The 18055-nt window shown below is 39.9% G+C and overlaps 1 long non-coding RNA gene across 3 annotated transcripts in view; it reads left to right on the forward strand.

The window, feature by feature from the left end:
• Window positions 1-18055, forward strand: part of LOC132375132 (uncharacterized) — a 274330-nt gene that overhangs the window by 155242 nt on the left and 101033 nt on the right. For 2 of the 3 annotated variants that reach the window (XR_009505925.1, XR_009505927.1), the window contains exon 4: window positions 14766-14859. This is a non-coding gene — a long non-coding RNA (uncharacterized LOC132375132). Of the gene's footprint in view, window positions 1-13714; window positions 13740-14765; window positions 14860-18055 lie in introns of all 3 variants that reach the window. The other variant, XR_009505926.1, reaches the window with a different exon arrangement.

The following is an 18055-nucleotide window of genomic DNA, read 5'->3' on the forward strand; positions in this document are numbered from 1 at the left end:
CAGCTTTGAAGGAGAGGTTACTTCCTTCTGGAAGCTTCTCCAACCACCACACCTTCTCCAGTACCTTACACTTTACCAATTATCGCAATCATCAGACTATACTCTTAACCCAGCTTCCTAGTTTGCCTCCCCCATCAGACTGTATCTGTCTTACATACTCTTATTCCTCTAGAACTGAGCACTATGCTTGGTACTTGGTTGTCACTCAGTAATTGTAAAAAAACAAGACAAAATAAAGGGACGCTTATGACATGGTTTTAAAGGAAGTCTCTGTGTTGTCACTTGGGAACTTTTCATCAACTGTCAAAGTGTCCGATAAGCCCACCATGCCCAGAAATCACTTTGGCCCTCTCTCCTTTTTGAATGATTACCAAGAGGCTTTGTAAGCACCCCTGCCCCTACCCCCCCACCCCCACCCCCTGGGGGGCTTAGCTCCCAGACTCTGCCATTTAGAGGGTAATGTAAGAAGTCCTTTTCTGGAAGCAACATTGTGCGTGTGGTACCTTTTAGCACAGTGAAAACTCGGAAAAGAGGGTGGTCTCAGCCAAGGGTCAGATTGCAGATACAATGCTTTATGTATTTGGCAGTGCTCTAGAGACAAATACATAATCACAGAGGTATGTGATCTGGTCGGAAAATTCAGGCCAGATAGAATGACATGGGTAGAAATGCACAGACACAAACACATAACAATGAGCACTCTTATTTGTAAAAACTACATAAATGGATGGCAGCTCTCTACCTCTGAAGTGATTTATAAATTAAAATAATTGCCTCTTTGAACTGTGCAGATATTAATTGACCTATCACTAATGTACATACAGTCTCTAAACCATCCAAACATTACCTAAACATTTTATTCCCTTTATTCTGGAAACCCCAAAACCCACAAAAATAGGCTCTTTGTTCTGGTGCCAAGGGTCATAAAGGAAAAGCCATCATCTTTGATGACTTTGCAATTCTTATTCTAGTTCTTCATCAAATTAATTCTAAGTGAAATAATGAGTACTCTGAGCTTGAGTAAGTCTTCCTATTCCTGTCCCTTTTTTACAACCTCATCCCCAAGCACATGGATCCAGTTCTGGCTCAAATTTCTGGTAATGAGAACAGGGGGATTCATTATTTTTTTTAATTAATTTTAGCTTTGGGTACATATCCCAAACCACTCCAGATTGTGGGCACCTGGTATTTCCTTCCTACGTAAAATGAGGGAGAAACTAAATTGGCTGAGGCCCAGACATGCATGGACTATGACAAGCTTGCTAGGGGCCCATTCTGGAAGGGTGATCTTGACCTAAATTGAAAGGCAGGCAGAAAAGCGTAGCATTTAAGACAGGAGCTTTGGGGCAGTGTTTCTAAACCAGGGGTGATTTTGCCTCCCCAGGGGAAATTTGACCATGTCTGGAGATATTTTGGGTTGTTACAACTTGTTGGGAGGGAGGTGCTGCTGGTATCTAATGAGTAGAGGCCAAGGATGCTGCTAAACATCCTACAATGCCCAGGACAGCCCCCTATGACAAAGGATTATCCAGTCCAAAATGTCAATAGTGCTGAGGTTGAGAAACTCTGCTCTAGAGTCTTGTACACTTTAATTCACAGCCCAACTTTGCTCTTTTATTGGCTGTGTGATCTTGGGTAAGTTTCTTGACTTCTCTGAACCTTAGGTTTCTCTTCTGTCAAATGGAGATGATAAAGTATGTACTTTGGTGGCATTTTATCAATCCTGGCATTTTTAAGGGTTTAAAAATACTGTATTCTATTTTAATTGACCAATTACTATATAGTCACCAATTAATATATTACTATATATTCACTAATTAATATATAGTAATATATTACTATATATTGTGGCACATTGCCACAACCTGAGGGGAAATTGTCCACTTTTAAACATTAGTTCCAAACCCAGATTTTATTTTCTCTTTATATCAATATTAGTACATAAAAGAAGGATACAAAATACATAATTTTATTTAGAAAATAGATTTGGCAATAACTGACTTCTCTTTTGGTGTGACTAAGTGATATTAATTTCAAAATCTCAAAGACCCATTCTGTTTTTAGTAACAGGAAAGGATGCATTATGAATATACAGGTTCTTCAGCATCTACACAGGCCCAGAAATACAGTAATACTTGCTTTAATTCAAATAGTTAAAAAATAAATAAATAAACAAAAGCCCCAGGTTTCCAGTGAGCAAAGACACAGTACTCTAAAAATGCCTAAGAGTAGAAGAAAATGAAAATATAAATCATATTCTGATATTTTTCTATGTAACACTGATATGTAATATCATATCACGTTAAGCAAATATGACTTCTATACAAAATTTAATAATTATTTGAATAAAGAAATCAACTTGGACTTATAACATGTTTATACAAAAATAGTTTCCTGAAATTATTTCCAATAAGAAGTGTTCTAGTATTGCACAGAAGTAGTCTGCTAGTTCTTTATACCAACTCTGAAAATACTGTCCCCAAATAATTTGATAAATGAAAATCATGATCTCCCAATACTTTTTTAAAATTTATATATATATTTTTTAATATATATATAGTTTTAATTGTTTATTTTATTCTATTTTTTTGGCTGCATTGGGTCTTCATTGCTGCGCGCGGGCTTTCTCTAGTTGTGGTGAGCAGGGGCTACTCTTCGTTGCGGTGCCTGGGCGTCTCACTGCGGTGGCTTCTCTTGTTGCGGAGCCAGCTCTAGGCGTGAGGGCTTCAGTAGTTATGGCTCACGGGCTCTAGAGCACAGGCTCAGTAGTTGTGGCTCATGGGCTCTAGAGCACAGGCTCAGTAGTTGTGGCGCATGGGCTTAGTTGCTCCACGGCATGTGGGATCTTCCCAGACCAGGGCTCAAACCTGTGTCCCCTGCACTGGCTGGCGGATTCTTAACCACTGTGCCACCAGGGAAGTCCTCCCAATACTTTTTTTTTTTTTTTAATTAATTAATTTATTTATTTATTTGGCTGTGTTGGGTCTTCGTTTCTGTGCAAGGGCTTCCTCTAGTTGCGGCAAGCGGGGGCCACTCTTCATTGCGGTGCACAGGCCTCTCACTATCGTGGCCTCTCCTGTTGTGGAGCACAGGCTCCAGACGCACAGGCTCAGCAGATGTGGCTCACGGGCCTAGTTGCTCCGCGGCATGTGGGATCTTCCCAGACCAGGGCTCGAACTCGTGTCCCCTGCATTAGCAGGCAGATTCTCAATCACTGCGCCACCAGGGAAGCCCACTCCCAATACTTCTTAATGCTATAACTCCTACTTCCTTGTGCTAGTCCTTATTTAATGGACTAAAGAGCACAGTCTTTTGGTCATTCTACAGATATTTTTTGAGTGCCAACTATGTGTTTCCACGGAGATGGGTGCCGGGGTTATATGATGTTTTGGAACATGCAGATGGTCAGAAGACCACACAGCTTTGTTAGCAAGGACTCAGAGAGAGGTGGCTTGACCTCTGGACTTCTGGCTAAGCCATGTGTTAGGCTGGTGAGCCTTTGGCCACCTACTCAACCTGCCTGAGGATCAGTTTCCTCATCTGAAAACAGGCTGAGAGAGTATTTCTCATCTGTTTGTTAAGAGGATGCTGATAAATAGCACTGAACTTGTGGCTTGTTATTTATTAAGAAAATTGCTTAAAAATGGTTAGCTATATTACTATAAGGACCACTGTGTTATTTTTATAGTCCAGAAATGGCCTGTTTTTGGAAAATAGAAGCTTTTTCGGTATTTTCTTCTTGAAATACAGAAGAAAATTGATGGGAGAATTTAAAAAGCATTACAAACCAGAAGTTGAATAAACCATATTTCTTAGCACAATGTGTATAAGCTTACCAAATGGAGCCAGCTGTCACAAAATAACCCAGGGTTGTTGGTGGTGGGTTTTTTTTTTTTTTTAAGCTTCTCATGGCCAACTGGATGCTTAGTTCAGTAGCTGGACAAGCTTCTCTACACTGCATTGTTTACATATTTTCCTTAGACATGGAGTAGTATTATGAAACAAATCCTTCAGTACGCAAACATTCAGAGCTGCTTTCTAACCGGACTTTAGACAAATAACTTTATTTTTAATAGACAGCTAGCTAATAAAATTCTAAATGGTTTTGAAGAAAAAGCACAAATTACACAGTGAATAGCATTTATTATTTTTCTTATTAAAAAAACAATGCATGTTTCCTGTGGAAAGTACAAAAAAGCAAAAAGAAGAAAATACAAAAATTCACCTCTAATCTCAATGACCAGAGATAACTGTGTGTGTGTGTGTGTGTGTGTGTGTGTGTGTACACACAGTGTTACTTTTCTTCAACAACATTTTCTTATTTCATTTAATACTATATTGGGATCACTAAATGTTACTACATGAGAGCAGAAGTCAGTAGTCTTTCTGCATAGAGCCAAATTATAAAAAATATTAGATTTTGTGGGCCACGCAGTTTCTGTCCCAACTACTCAACTCTGCCATTGTAGCGTGAAAGCAAACAAAGACAATCTCTTAATGAATGGATGTGGCCAAATTCTGCCTATGGTGGGCTGGGTTTCTCCGACAATCTGTAGTTTGCTGACTCCTAGACAAGAGCCTCATCAATAGTTATATTATTAAATATAATTATACTAGAGTATCGTCAAGAATTATATTTGTTATAATAGTTATTAGGGAAAATGTAAGATTTTTGGATTCTCTAGATCTTGGAAATTTCTTCGAGTGTTTTCTTGTTAGTGCACATTTTGGAGAATTAGATATGAAAACACAACAACCAGGCATTAAAGAAAAATAGTTTTCTGGAGGTCATTTAAAAAATGCAAGAACTCTGACACTGCCCTTAATTAAGTGTGTATTTGTTCCACCACCATAATTTCCTAAATTCCTAGTGTTGTTTTGGGAGCAGCATTCTATGCATTGAAGGACCACACTGCCGGTTATTCCAAGCTATGAGAGTGATTCTGTTGTATGAACAGTGTGAATCCAGACCTCTGCTGCAGCTGCTACCAAGACCCAGTCACTTTCTCAGATGATAATGTCATTTGTTATGAGATTGTTCTAATGGGGGGGGGGAAGTCCTTGAATTGATTCCTTTGTATTTAATTCTTTGAAACATACAGGCATGAGTTGTAGGTTGTGCTCTGTGGGAAGCTAACTCTGGGACAAATACTAGAACTGAGGAGGTTTATTAGAGTGGTCTTGAGATCAACACCTGTGAACGGGAGTGGAACGCATGGAGGATGGAGTAGAGGGAGACGTTGGGATGTATTCTCAGGAAAGGCCTCGGCTGACCCCATGGGAAGTTCTGGAGCTGATGCGGCTCTGCAGCACTGGCCTCAGAAGGGGAGGGGGGGGGGCCCAGCCTTTACAAGCTGGAGTTGACCAGCTATTGGCCGAGGCCGCCCCCGGAAGACAGAGGCAGCTCTCCTCAGTAGTCTTTTCCCAAAGCGGGCCAAACAACCAAGGGTTGCCTTCTGGCTGCACTCCCAGTAGTTCAGAGAGTAAGTCCTTCATTTCTGAAGGCGTTCTGGGTGATGCATCAAGGCATCTACCATCTCATGGGTTAAGTCCCAGTGAGAAACTTGCCCAAGCTGATGTTCTGTTCTTAGTTTGAAAAGCCAATGAAGTGATGTTTTTGAAGCAGTGTGGAATTTTAAGTCTGGTTTAATGAAACCATTTGGTTTAATAATTTCATTCAGTCATCCCATGAATATCAAGACCTGCAAACTCTGTATGTGCAAGGCAGGTGTGGGTAAGTTAGATCCTAAAACAAATTCAAGACATGTGGAGCTTAGAGCCTCTGGGGAATGCAGGGATGTGAATTACAAGGTGAAATGATGGCAGTATTGGGGGTGAAGTAGCAATTCTTGGTCCTAAGAAATCACGATTCACCCAACCCAAATTTCCATTTTATTTTTTAGGCTGCTACCCTTTTTAAGTTTATTAATAAACTGTATCAGTAATAACCATGGCTCAATTTCTGCTGTAGGGAAGCCTGGAGTCACAAACAGAATGTAAATGTGTGGCAAGATTTGGATATGGGTAACACAGCTAAGATTTATTATTTCCAACAGACACTGAGTTATCAGAAGTCCCCCGTGCCAGGTAATCTGGCTCTCAGCACCATGATCTATAACCTTCTTTTGGATGACACTCTTTTCTTCCCCTGATGATTGTATATATTTTACCAACATATTATAATACATTGCAGATATTACTCAGGGGCCCCACTGAATAAAAATACTATATTAAAAATGTACTTCAACTCACAAATGGAATGCAGCTTCAGCTCTTTCTCACCTGCAAGTCAAAAATGAGGTCCCTGTACCATTAAAAAGCCAAAGTGGGACTTTATATTGGCACCTGGAGGGTTGTGGACCAAGTTCAAGATTATGAAAAAGTGTATGCAGAACTCCAATAAGGGCAAAAGAGATCTCATTTGTAACACATAAGATGCCAAAATAACTGCTTCAGTGTGACATATATGCAAGGCATATATAAACCACGTGGGATTTTATGGTTTTTAGGAAATACTGGACATTAAACATAGCTTTCTTCAATAAGGCAATTCTGTACCAAAGGATTCATTTACTCATCCATTTACTTATTCATTTATTCATTCTTCCGTTCAGTATAGGGTTGCTGTGTGTACATTTCCAGGGAGCACCAATGATATCACTGTCTGTGTGTATAGTGCCCTTGGAGCTGGACAGGACACAGGCCGCACAACCATATTAGGTGACACCGATTCAACAACATATACCGGGTGAGTATGTGCCAGGCACCGTGCTTGGCACTGAGAATAGAGCAGTGAGAAAGACAGACTTGGATCGTGCCCCCATGAAGCTTTATTTTAGATGAAGTCAGACAAAAAAAAGAGTAACTACAAAAACCAAATGAATATAAACTGAGATAAGTCCTAGAAGTATAGGGACAGGATAGCTTAAGGACCTCTAACAGGGAGACCTAATACTCTGGGCTGCCAGGGAAGAAATTCAGAGGAAACAACATTTAAGTGGAAACGTGAAGGATACGTTCGTTTATGGATGTGAAAACCAGGTTAGGGAAGGATGTTTCAGGAAGAGAGAAAAACAACAATAACAAATTAGGTCAGGAAGGAGTATGGGATAGCCAAGGAACTGAACCAGACCAGTGTGGCTGGAGTGCAAACGTGGGAGATGGAGGAGACGAGACTGGAGAGGCAGTTGGGGGCCAAACTTTACGGAGTTTTGAAGGATGTGTTGAGAATTTTGGTCTTCATTCTAAGAAAAACTGGAAAACATTAGATGTCCTATGACATCAGGAGAATGTCAGGAGAATGACCTGTAGTAAGGCCATGCTTGTGCATATGGAGAAGACATTTGACACGGACAAGAATATACGTGGTTGACAATAGGAGGGCTCTTTGGCAGCACAAGTGAGAAAGGATGGTGGCTTGTCTAGGGCAATGGCAAAAATGGTGGGAAGAAGTGGACAGATGAAAGAGGTTATCAAGTGAATGTCTTAACCTACCCTCATTCTGCTATTTCTTGACCAGTACCGCTGAATTATTTTGACCTTTGAGTGCTCTCAGACAATATTAAACATCAACTACTGTGAGTGACTCTGTGAAGAGCAGAATTATTTGATGTTAACGTCAAAGACCACTGCAATCAAGTGTTGGGTTTGCCTATTAATATGTCATATAGCCAATAAAATACTAATTACCCATTTATTCATCAGAAACCTATTTGACAACCTAAAATTTAATCCCTCTTTTCTCTTCCGTAACATGGGATACCTACTTGTTTGGGATTGTGGTGAAGATACAAAAAGATGACACGTATCTAAAGCACTGAGCACAATGCCTGCTATATATCATAATTGTTTTTGGTTACTTTTTACTACCGCTATTATTCATACTTAGGTTGGGAGTCTGGGATGAGAATTAATCATCCTTTTTCCTCTAAGTTGGGCACCAAATTTTGAGAAAAGAGATGCAGGAGTTAAACCAAGAGAGGTGAAAATATCAGCTTTATATTGCTGAATTCAAGAACATGATTGGCTTTTCTGCTCACTTCTGCCAAATCTAGTGATTAGTACACCTAACTCAAGGAAACCTGCATATCTGCACAGCAAAATTGCTCTTGTGCCCTCGATCCAGAGACACGGAGGGTTTGAGCAAGGCTGGGACCTTGCCCTGACTCAGAGATGTTTATATCATGGAAGAAGTAAACAGAACACTCGCGCTCCTCCGGGGAACCACAGAGCAGAGAAATTGAGAGCAGGGATCCTGGAGTTCGTTTGAGTGAGTAAATCCGGCTGTACCATTCATCAGCCAAGCAGCCATGCAAGTCTCTCAGAGTTTCTATGACTCAGTCTCCTCATCCAGAAGATGGGAATGATAAAGTACTACCTCATGGGACTGTTGTAAGGAGTAAAGAAATGAAAGTGTTGGTGTCTGGCACATAGAAACCCTAAGATATGTTTGTCATGACCAGTATCTGAAAAAAGAATACGGAAAACACTGTACCCCATGCTTCTCCAATCCCATCCACCAGAGAGGTTACTGTTCTTCCCAAGGGGAAGAACAAAGGAGGAGAAAATATTTCTGAAAGAAAATGGAATACATATTTCCTATGCATTCCCTTCCTGGGGCATGGGGTTTAAAGCCCTTCCTCTACGCTGAACGTGAGGGGAGTAAGGGTTGACCTGCCATATACACTATCACTTGATACCTTGGCCTTGAATCTGTCCTATCCCTCAGGTGCCCGTCTCCACCTGGGAAGAAGGGGATTTGTCATATTCATCAGTATATCCTCCGTATAATGTAGGGTCATGTACTGTGCTTTGCATGCACTGTGCTAATTACGATCAGTGCTTGATGGATTTGAACGTGAGCATCCTTCTCTGAGCTATCTTGTTCCCTAATCAACTAAATCTTGAGGGGCTGCTGCCTGGTGGCAAAACACAGGCCCTGAGCAAGAAGTATGAGGTTCCCATTTGTCTGTTCCCTTTCTTCAGAACAATCTAGACTTCTAGACCCTGATTTTCAGTGCTACCCAGAAAGCTGGGTGCCTAAAGCTAAAAAAAACTTCTTACCACGAGGCAAACACTCTTTACGTTCACCTTCCTTACCCGTGCGTGAATTTTTCCTAACCTAAAATTCCTGTCTGCCCAAAGCAGAAACAAAGGATTTAGAAAAAGTTTATTATCAGATGGACACCTTGATTTCTTTGTTTCCTTCATTTGTATGCTCATCAATAAAATTTAGCTAAATACACAAAACAGAGGAAGGATTAAGTAAAATATGGGATAGTTTCCTTCACTGTACCATTTATTCACTGAAAGCATTTGTTTGCTATTTATTATTTGCCTCCCCCAATTACAGTGTCTTTTCAATGGGACTTTGTCTATTTTGTTGGTCTCTTGGACACCATCGTCTTATGGCAGAGTTTGGCAAACTGTGGCCAGCTGGCCAAATACGACTTACTGCCCTTTTTGTAAATAAAGTTTTATTGGAACACCACCAGACCTATTTGTTTACATATTGTCTTTGGCCACTTTTGCCCTACAACACCTGACTTGAGTAGTTGTGACAGAGACTGGGTGGCCCTCAAAACCTAAATTTATTACTGTGTGGCTCAATACAGAAAATATTTGTTGATCTCTGGCCTAAACCACTAACTGATATATATTAAGTGCTTAATAAACACTTGCAGAATGAAGGAGTGAATGACTCAATAAACGTATAACATATAGATAAAGAGTGGAGGAAAATGCAGATAAATAAAAATAGCGTGTTAAAGGGATAGGACTATGCTTGAAATTTTTTTTTCTTTTTAAATCCTGTAATATTTAAGAATGTCATTTTTTAAAAGCAGATACAAAAGTTTAAAAGTAATACCACCATCTTTGTAGACTGTTGGGAATATGGAGGTCTCGTGGTTCAAGAATTGCTTCAAATCTAGATTACTGAGCTGTTTGCTCATGTTTTCATTTTTAGTTCAAAAGCCAAGCACCCTCATTACTAATTATCCTTCTAATTGTGAGTTAACAGTGGGGAAAGCTGGCCCGTGGGGATTACTTGAGAAGCTATTTCCACAGCCGATGATGTGGGTTGTTCAAACTTGAATGGAACAGAAACAGACCTGACTTGTGGAGTAATGTAAATAATATTTACCAAACTGGTCATTTATCAAAATTAAATTGATCCAAGGCCCCTCAAGGCTTGGTTATCTTAGTTTCTACTCCAGACATAACATTTACCTGATAACTCACAGAGCTCCCAGGCCAGCTCCGTCCTCTTCAGCTTGGCACTTCTTACTTGGGCCTTCCAAAGGAGCCTTCTTTGTTTAAACCTCGATCTGTTAACCAACAAAAAAAAGCAATGAGCCTTTACATTTTTAAAAGATCAAGAAAATGAAAGAGGAGAAAGAGACATTTTATTTTTTTCACACAAGGACGAAAATGGGTCTTGCTCACTGGTTCCATCCATCTCCAGGTTTCTGTGACTCTGGTCTCAGGCTCTTTTATAACTGTTGGCTCATTTGCTTAATGCTCCTTTAGGGGCCTTTCCAACTAGTAGCACAAACCGAAAGAGGAGAAGCAATCTATTCACCTGAAGGTTGCCTTTTTAAAAGACATTTTGCATACTCGATTTCACAAAGAAACAATGGTTGCAAGGGCTCTGGGACCTTAATTTTTCACAGGCAAAATATTCATCTTTAATGCACATGGCCATAGGTTCAAAAAGTAATGTTAAGCTTGTGTATGTTGGCTGGAGTAATGCTATTCAAGACTTCATTCTAGTTCCCCATTGCAGAAGAGTTTTACCTCACAGCATTCAGTGTTTTCCTCTGCATTTCAAAGCCCTAGAATCAAATGTAAGCGCGGTTGCATGATGGATTTGGATAGGGGGAAGGCATGTGTTTATGTGAATTTATAGGCGTTTACATCCTTAATGAACACTGGTGGCATTTTTTCTAAAATAACAACAGGGCGCAAGTTATTTGACGCTTTTTTGCCAAAAGTTAGTAAAAGAGCACAATGGGGCTTCCCTGGTGGAGCAGTGGTTGGGAGTCTGCCTGCCAATGCAGGGGACACAGGTTCGTGCCCTGGTCCGGGAAGATCCCACATGCCGCGGAGCAACTGGGCCCGCGAACCACAACTGCTGAGCCTGCGCGTCTGGAGCCTGTGCTCCACAACAAGAGAGGCCGTGACGGTGAGAGGCCCGCGCACAGCGAAGAAGAGTGGCTCTCGCTCGCCACAACTAGAGAAAGCCCTCGCACAGAAACGAAGACCCAACACAGCCAAAAATATATAAATTAATTAATTTATAAAAAAAAAAAAAAAAAAAGAGCACAATGCCCTAGAAAGTGGCCTGGCCACCTGAGTGACCCAACCAGAGTTCCCATTTGTAATTAATCATGAAAATAGCTAGATTAAATAGAATTCAATTATGATGAAGGGTCAACTTGCCTCTTTGGAAGAGAAAATCGAAATGATTCTGAAGCTTAGGGTGATACAGCTCTTTCTAAAGGTTCACTTCAGAATTGACCTTTCTTAAGTGGAGAAGTGAAATCTCTTAGACTGAACAAGACAAGGCAGCAGCCTCAATAAAACAGCATTGATGTATATAAACACACAGAGAACAAAGAGGCCAAGTAGGACACTAAAAAGAGACACTAAAAAGTCATGCAAACAGAAATGCAGCAGGGATGCTAGTTGTGAATCTGCTTCATAAGGGACATATTTTCTTAGGCCAATAACATATCTTTCTACACAATTTCAAATGTAGGATATCACTTAAGCCTCTTTTTGCTCCATATCTAAAGCTACAGGAAGTCCAGCAGCCGTGTACTCTGTTTTTATTAGGCTGAGTATATCCAGATGATTTTAATAAAGTTTTAAAACGACATTAGTTTCCTGCTATTTCAATGAAAACCACTTGCAAGATGAATTTAAAGCAATAGATCTATTTCTTGTCAACACATGCCCTCTTTATGCAAATACACCACTCTTTCATAATAGCCAACAAAACAGAACACAGACACAATCATCAATTGCACGCGACATGGGAGAAACATGTCATCGTTGTAAATGTTGAAGGACAAAGAAATGGAGAGTGTGATGGGTGCCAGGGTAAGCTGCCCAGATTTCCTGGATGAGGACTGAGGTTCTTATTACCTCAACTGCTGAAAGCTCAGCACCTATTGGAGTCCCTCTCTCTGGGAATTGTCAGCCAAATAGTGTCTTTTTTTAAAAAAAATTTATTGGAGTATAGTTGATTTACAATGTTGTGTTTCAGGTGTACAGCAAAGTGATTCAGTTATACATATACATATATTCATTCTTTTTTCAGATTCTTTTCCCATATAGGTTATTACAGAATATTGAGTAGAGTTCCCTGTCCTATACAGTAGGTCCTTGTTAGCTAATTTATATATAGTAGTGTGTATATGTTAATCCCAAACTCCTAATTTATCCCTCCCTCCCCACCTTTCCCCTTTGGTAACCATAAGTTTGTTTTAGAAATCTGTGAGTCTGTTTCTGTTTTGTAAATAAGTTTATATCATTTTTTAAAAAATTAGATTCCACATATGAATGATATCCTATGATATTTGTCTTTCTCTGCCTTACTTCATTCAGTATGATAATCTCTAGGTCCATCCATGTTGCTGCGAATGGCATTATTTCGTTCTTTTTTTATGGTTGAGTAATATTCCATTGTATATATGTACCGCACCTTCTTTATCCATTCCTCTGTTGATAGACACTTAGGTTGCTTCCGTGTCCTGCCTATTGTAAATAGTGCTGCAATGAATATTGGGGTGCATGTATCTTTTTGAATTATGGTTTTCTCTGGGTATATGCCTAGGAGTGGGATTGCTGGATCATATGGTAATTCTATTTTTAGTTTTTTCAGGAACCTCCATTCTGTTCTCCATAGTGTCTGTACCAATTTACATTCCCACCAACAGTGTAGGAGGGTTCCCTTTTCTCCATATCCCTCCAGCATTTATTGTCTGTAGACTTTTTGATGATGGCCATTCTGACTGGTGTGAGGTGATACAAATAGTGTCTTGTCCTAGGTTATGCCTATTCTCTGGAGATAGCTCACAATCCAAAGACAGGTCAATTTGTGTATGTGGATGGGAGGGCAGAGAGAGGTGCAGAAAGCCATGGTCCCCTGACATCACGTGACCTGAGGGGCCATTCCAGCTGGGAGCTACTGAGACCTGCCTTGTGACTAAAGTGCATTTCAGCATCTCCTTGAGCCCAGTTCAACTTTCTGCAATCTGCCACAGGGTTTACTCTCAAGAGCCCTGCATGCAAATCTCCACCTCTGAGCCAGTTTCTCAGGGAACCCAACCTAAGATGGTGCAGAATATCCCTTTTCAATGTCTCTCACATTGATTTTATTTTTAACTTTTTATGATGGAAATATGCAAACATACACAAAAGCCAAGAAAAGAATATAATTCATCAAACTTAACATCTTGCCATTCTGGTTTCATCTAATCCTTTCTAAAAACTGTATTCTTTTAAAGTAAATAATTTCATCCATAAATATTTCAGTATGTATCTAACATATAAAGGTTTTTTAAAGCAATAACCACGTTGCTATTATAGCATATAAAATGAATCATAATTCCTTAAAGCCATCTAAAACTCCATCTGTGTGCAATGTTACTTAGTAGTTTCCAATTTGTTTTGGAGTATACATTGATTTGTGAATTTTTATTCCCAGGTCCAGGGCTCACCTTTACCTTCAGGTAATCATGATTCTTACCCTGGCCTCCTATCTGGTCTCATCTCCATCTCATCTTCCCTCTTAGGAAGCCTTTCCCACTACTGTCAGGTCAATGTTCCTAAGGTTCAGTAATCTGTCAGCTGCTTTTTAAGAAAGGAAAAAAAAATGATAAAATGGATATTCTGTGATCGAATAAATCTGGGAAATGCTGTGAATTTTATCCTCTTCTTGGATGTTCATAATTTACATTAGCCTATTCAAGACTCTGGGCAGTTCTACAGTAAAGAATCTGTCGCACCTTTTTAATCCAGTATTTCCCAGACCTGTTTGGTCATCCAACACCATGTTTAACCCCCATTAACAGCCTTCAGACACTGTGCTCTGTGGAACACCTCTTGGGAATCGCTGAAGTCCTGCAATGGCATTCAAGGTCCTCTATAACCTGACTATCCTCCAAGTACTCGGTCTAGAATTTTCTTTTCATTTTTCTTCTCTTGCTCTTTGGTTCCCTCTGCCTTGGACAGTCTTTTTGTGGAATTCCTTTTTACTGAAATCTATCACATGCTTCAAATTCCAGATCCTCCTTAAAAAATGATACAAATGAACTTATTTACAAAACAGAAAAAGACTCACAGACATAGGAAACAAACTTATGGTTACCAAAGAGGAAAGGGGGTAGTGATAAATTAGGAGCTTGGGACTAACAGATACAAATTACTATATATAAAACAGATAAACAACAAGGATTTACTGTATAGCACAGGTAACTATATTCAATACCTTGTCATAACCTATATGGGTAGGATTCTGAAAAAGAATATATATATATATATATAAGAATCTGAATAACTGAATCACTTTGCTGTACACCTGAAAGTAACAAAACATCCTAAATCAACCATACTTTAATTTTAAAAATTCCACATTCTCCAAGAAGGCTTACACAAATCTCCCAACCTGAATTAATCTTTTCTTTCTCTGAATTCTTAAAATACCTGTGCAATATATGGCAGCAATAGACATCAGACTCTGAATCACTGTTTTGCAGGTTACCAGCAACAGGACTTTCTCATCTACAAAATGGGAGTAATGTGGCATTTACCCCAACAGAACTGTTGTGAGGGTTAAACAAGAGAATGAAGGTAAGTGCTATTCAATCTAAGGTCTTGAAGTCAAGGACTGTGTAGAACTCATCTTTGTGGTTTCTGATGAATCTTGCACAGTTTTGAATACAAGAGATCTTGATTTATGTTTGCTGGAGCGTTATACTCAACTGTTGACAGAGATTCTGGATTATGCATTATCTCCTTAACATATTGATGAGATAAACTATCTATGCCTTTAGAGGGAAATTCTGTGTTTTACGATGTGATCATTCATCCTAAGTGTGCCTTTATATGCTGGATGGGCTTTGGAAGGTCACTTACCCTCTCTGGAGTTCAGTTTCCAGATTTGTAAAATTTAAGGGATTGGGCTAAATCAGTGACTCTCCAAAAAGGCCTAGACCACCAAGAACTTTAAAAAATTAGTTCTCCCACAATTTGAGAGACTTTTTAAAAAAAGCAAACGGGGACTTCCCTGGTGGCACAGTGGATAAGAATCCGCCTGCCAATGCAGGGAACACGGGTTCAAGCCCCGGTCCCGGAAGATCCCACATGCCACAGAGCAATTAAGCCCGTGCGCAACAACTACTGAGCCTGCGCTCTAGAGCCCGTGAGCCACAACTACTGAAGCCCGCGTGCCTAGAGCCTGTGCTCCACAGCAAGATAGGTCACTGCAATGAGAAGGCTGCACACTGCAATGAAGACCCAATGTAGCCAAAAATAAATTTAAAAAATTAAAAGAAAAAAAGCAAACAACACTTGTTGAAGTAACAATCGATCTTCCTATTTTTTATAATCAAAGTCATATAAAAAACTTGGGATTTTATTTGCTTATGCAGTCTTTTTTTTTTTTAAAGTATTTGTTTATTTATTTATTTATGGCTGTGTTGGGTCTTCGTTTCTGTGCGAGGGCTTTCTCTAGTTGTGGCAAGTGGGGGCCACTCTTCATCGCGGTGCGTGGGCCTCTCACTATCACGGCCTCTCTTGTTGCGGAGCACAGGCTCCAGACGCGCAGGCTCAGTAATTGTGGCTCACAGGCCCAGCTGCTCCACGGCACGTGGGATCTTCCCAGACCAGGGCTCAAACCCGTGTCCCCTGCATTGGCAGGCAGATTCTCAACCACTGCACCACCAGGGAAGCCCCTGCTTATGCAGTCTTAATCAAAAAATAAGTGGACAGTTTTCCCCTGAGCTTTCTATAATATTGAACCACAGTACTTAGGAACAAATTGTGGCCTTCACTGATATATAAGGAACATTAGTTGGCAACTGCTGCTCTTAATCATTTTTATGGTGCCCTTTTGCTTAAAAATTCTGTGATGCTCTGAGATAAATCAGGCCATTTAAGATTCAGTTCTTTCACGGTTTTCTCACCTTTTCCGTATGTGCTTATATAGCTTGTGTTATTGTTGTAAAGGGACCAAAGACATGAAACCCAGTGTAGGGTACATTTCTCAGCCTGAGTGGCAAGTAGGCATCATCTAGACAAGTAACAGAACAAGAGAGTGGAGCAGAAGGAACTGGTATATAGGCCCAAACACAAGAGATATCAGAGAATCTATGGTACTTTGGGGAACTTTGTGTGTGTGTGTATATGTGTGTGTGCGCACACACATCTGTACTGGGTAATGATGTAAAATGTATTTCTATGTGTTGAGGTCAAAAAAGTTTGCTCACCATGACTCCAGACTTCAGGAAGCTTTCTTACAAAGGCCTGCTACAAGTCACCATGGGAACCAGGTGGTAGATATCAACAAAGCAGCACAAACTCATCTCTCCCACTAAAACACGGGGCTCAGGAGAGCATGTCCTAGTGCTGACAATGTAAGCATCTACAGACAAGTTCAAATTAAAAGAAGGGCTTCCTTCAGAAGGCCCAGGAATGGACTGCTTCAGAGAGACGCATCGGTTTAATACACTTCATGTTTGTCAGTGGCAGTTCTGGGCCATTTCTATGGTGTTAGATATTTGTGGTCTCTTCAACTTCCTGTAGCTCAGTCACTTTTCTGCTTAGCATCTACCATGGGAGAGCTGGGACCTGCCATCTGTGCTGGGAACTTCAAAGATGTGTTTTGGTTTACATTCTGTTACAGTGAAGTCAATGCAAATTGTTTTTATGTTGTTTTTTAAAAAAATATTTTATTTTACTTATTTTTGAAAGAGAGAGACTAAGGGTAGTGAGCAAGGACCGGCCGTGGTTTAATATGGTATTGGCCTGACTTGAAAAAAAACCTCTAACAGATGTTCATTTTGATTCATTGTTTTCTGTGGGAATCGACTTTTTTTTTTTTTTTTTAACTATTTTTCAAATTCTGTTTGGATACAGATTCATCTTAGTAGGGAAAAATGCTAGATTTCCATTTAGACATATTCGCTTTAACAGTGGCAACTTGCCATATTCTCCTCCTTACTCTCCTTATTTTTTTTAGAAATAACACAAACACTTCGTTGAGCCTGAGGCTGACCTGAACTTCATTTAACTCTCCTTCAAAGGTCAACTAAAAGGCATTATTTCTCATGGAGGAAAAGAATCTCAATCAGAGTTCAGAGTGAACCAGGAAAGACCTTAAAGGGAACTTAATCCAATTCCTACTAATTTTGCAGAAGAGGCTTTCAAGTTTTAGAGAAGTGTTGCAGATTGCCCAAGGTCATGACATGGCTGGTGTCACAGCTGGACCTAGAACTAAGCTCAGGAGGACCAGACAAGGCCCTCTCCATTTGGCCTCACTGCCTCTTCAAACACTTGGCAACAGCTCCTCCAAGATGGCGGTTTCATGGAAATCACTAGCTATGCAAATCAGTTAAAAGTCATCATACATTTTGTTACTGGCAAGAAAGTCTCAAAAGTAATTGTTGCAGAATTGAACATTTTATTTATTGGTTAACTGAGTCTATTATCATAGTAGGAGTCTCCAGAGAGAAAATTTGTAGTTTATTAAGGATATTTCCTTTGACAGATAATAAGATGGAAGTTCCTAAAGAATCGTTCATTTTCTTATGTGCTATATAGAATGGCTTTCCCCTAGAATTATTATTATTGGAAGCATGTAAATTATAATCAGAGGAACTATTCAAATCACACACTGGAAGTTGGAATTGAGGAAGGAAAGTTTCTAATAATTTAGACAAGAGTTTTTCAACCTTGGCGCTGTTAACATTTACACCAGATAATTCTTTGTTATGGAGGGGGCTAAGCTGTGATTGTAGGATGCTTAGCAGCGCCCCTGGACTCTACC

This window comes from Balaenoptera ricei, chromosome 11 (assembly GCF_028023285.1).
Source record: "Balaenoptera ricei isolate mBalRic1 chromosome 11, mBalRic1.hap2, whole genome shotgun sequence".
NCBI lineage: Eukaryota > Metazoa > Chordata > Mammalia > Artiodactyla > Balaenopteridae > Balaenoptera > Balaenoptera ricei.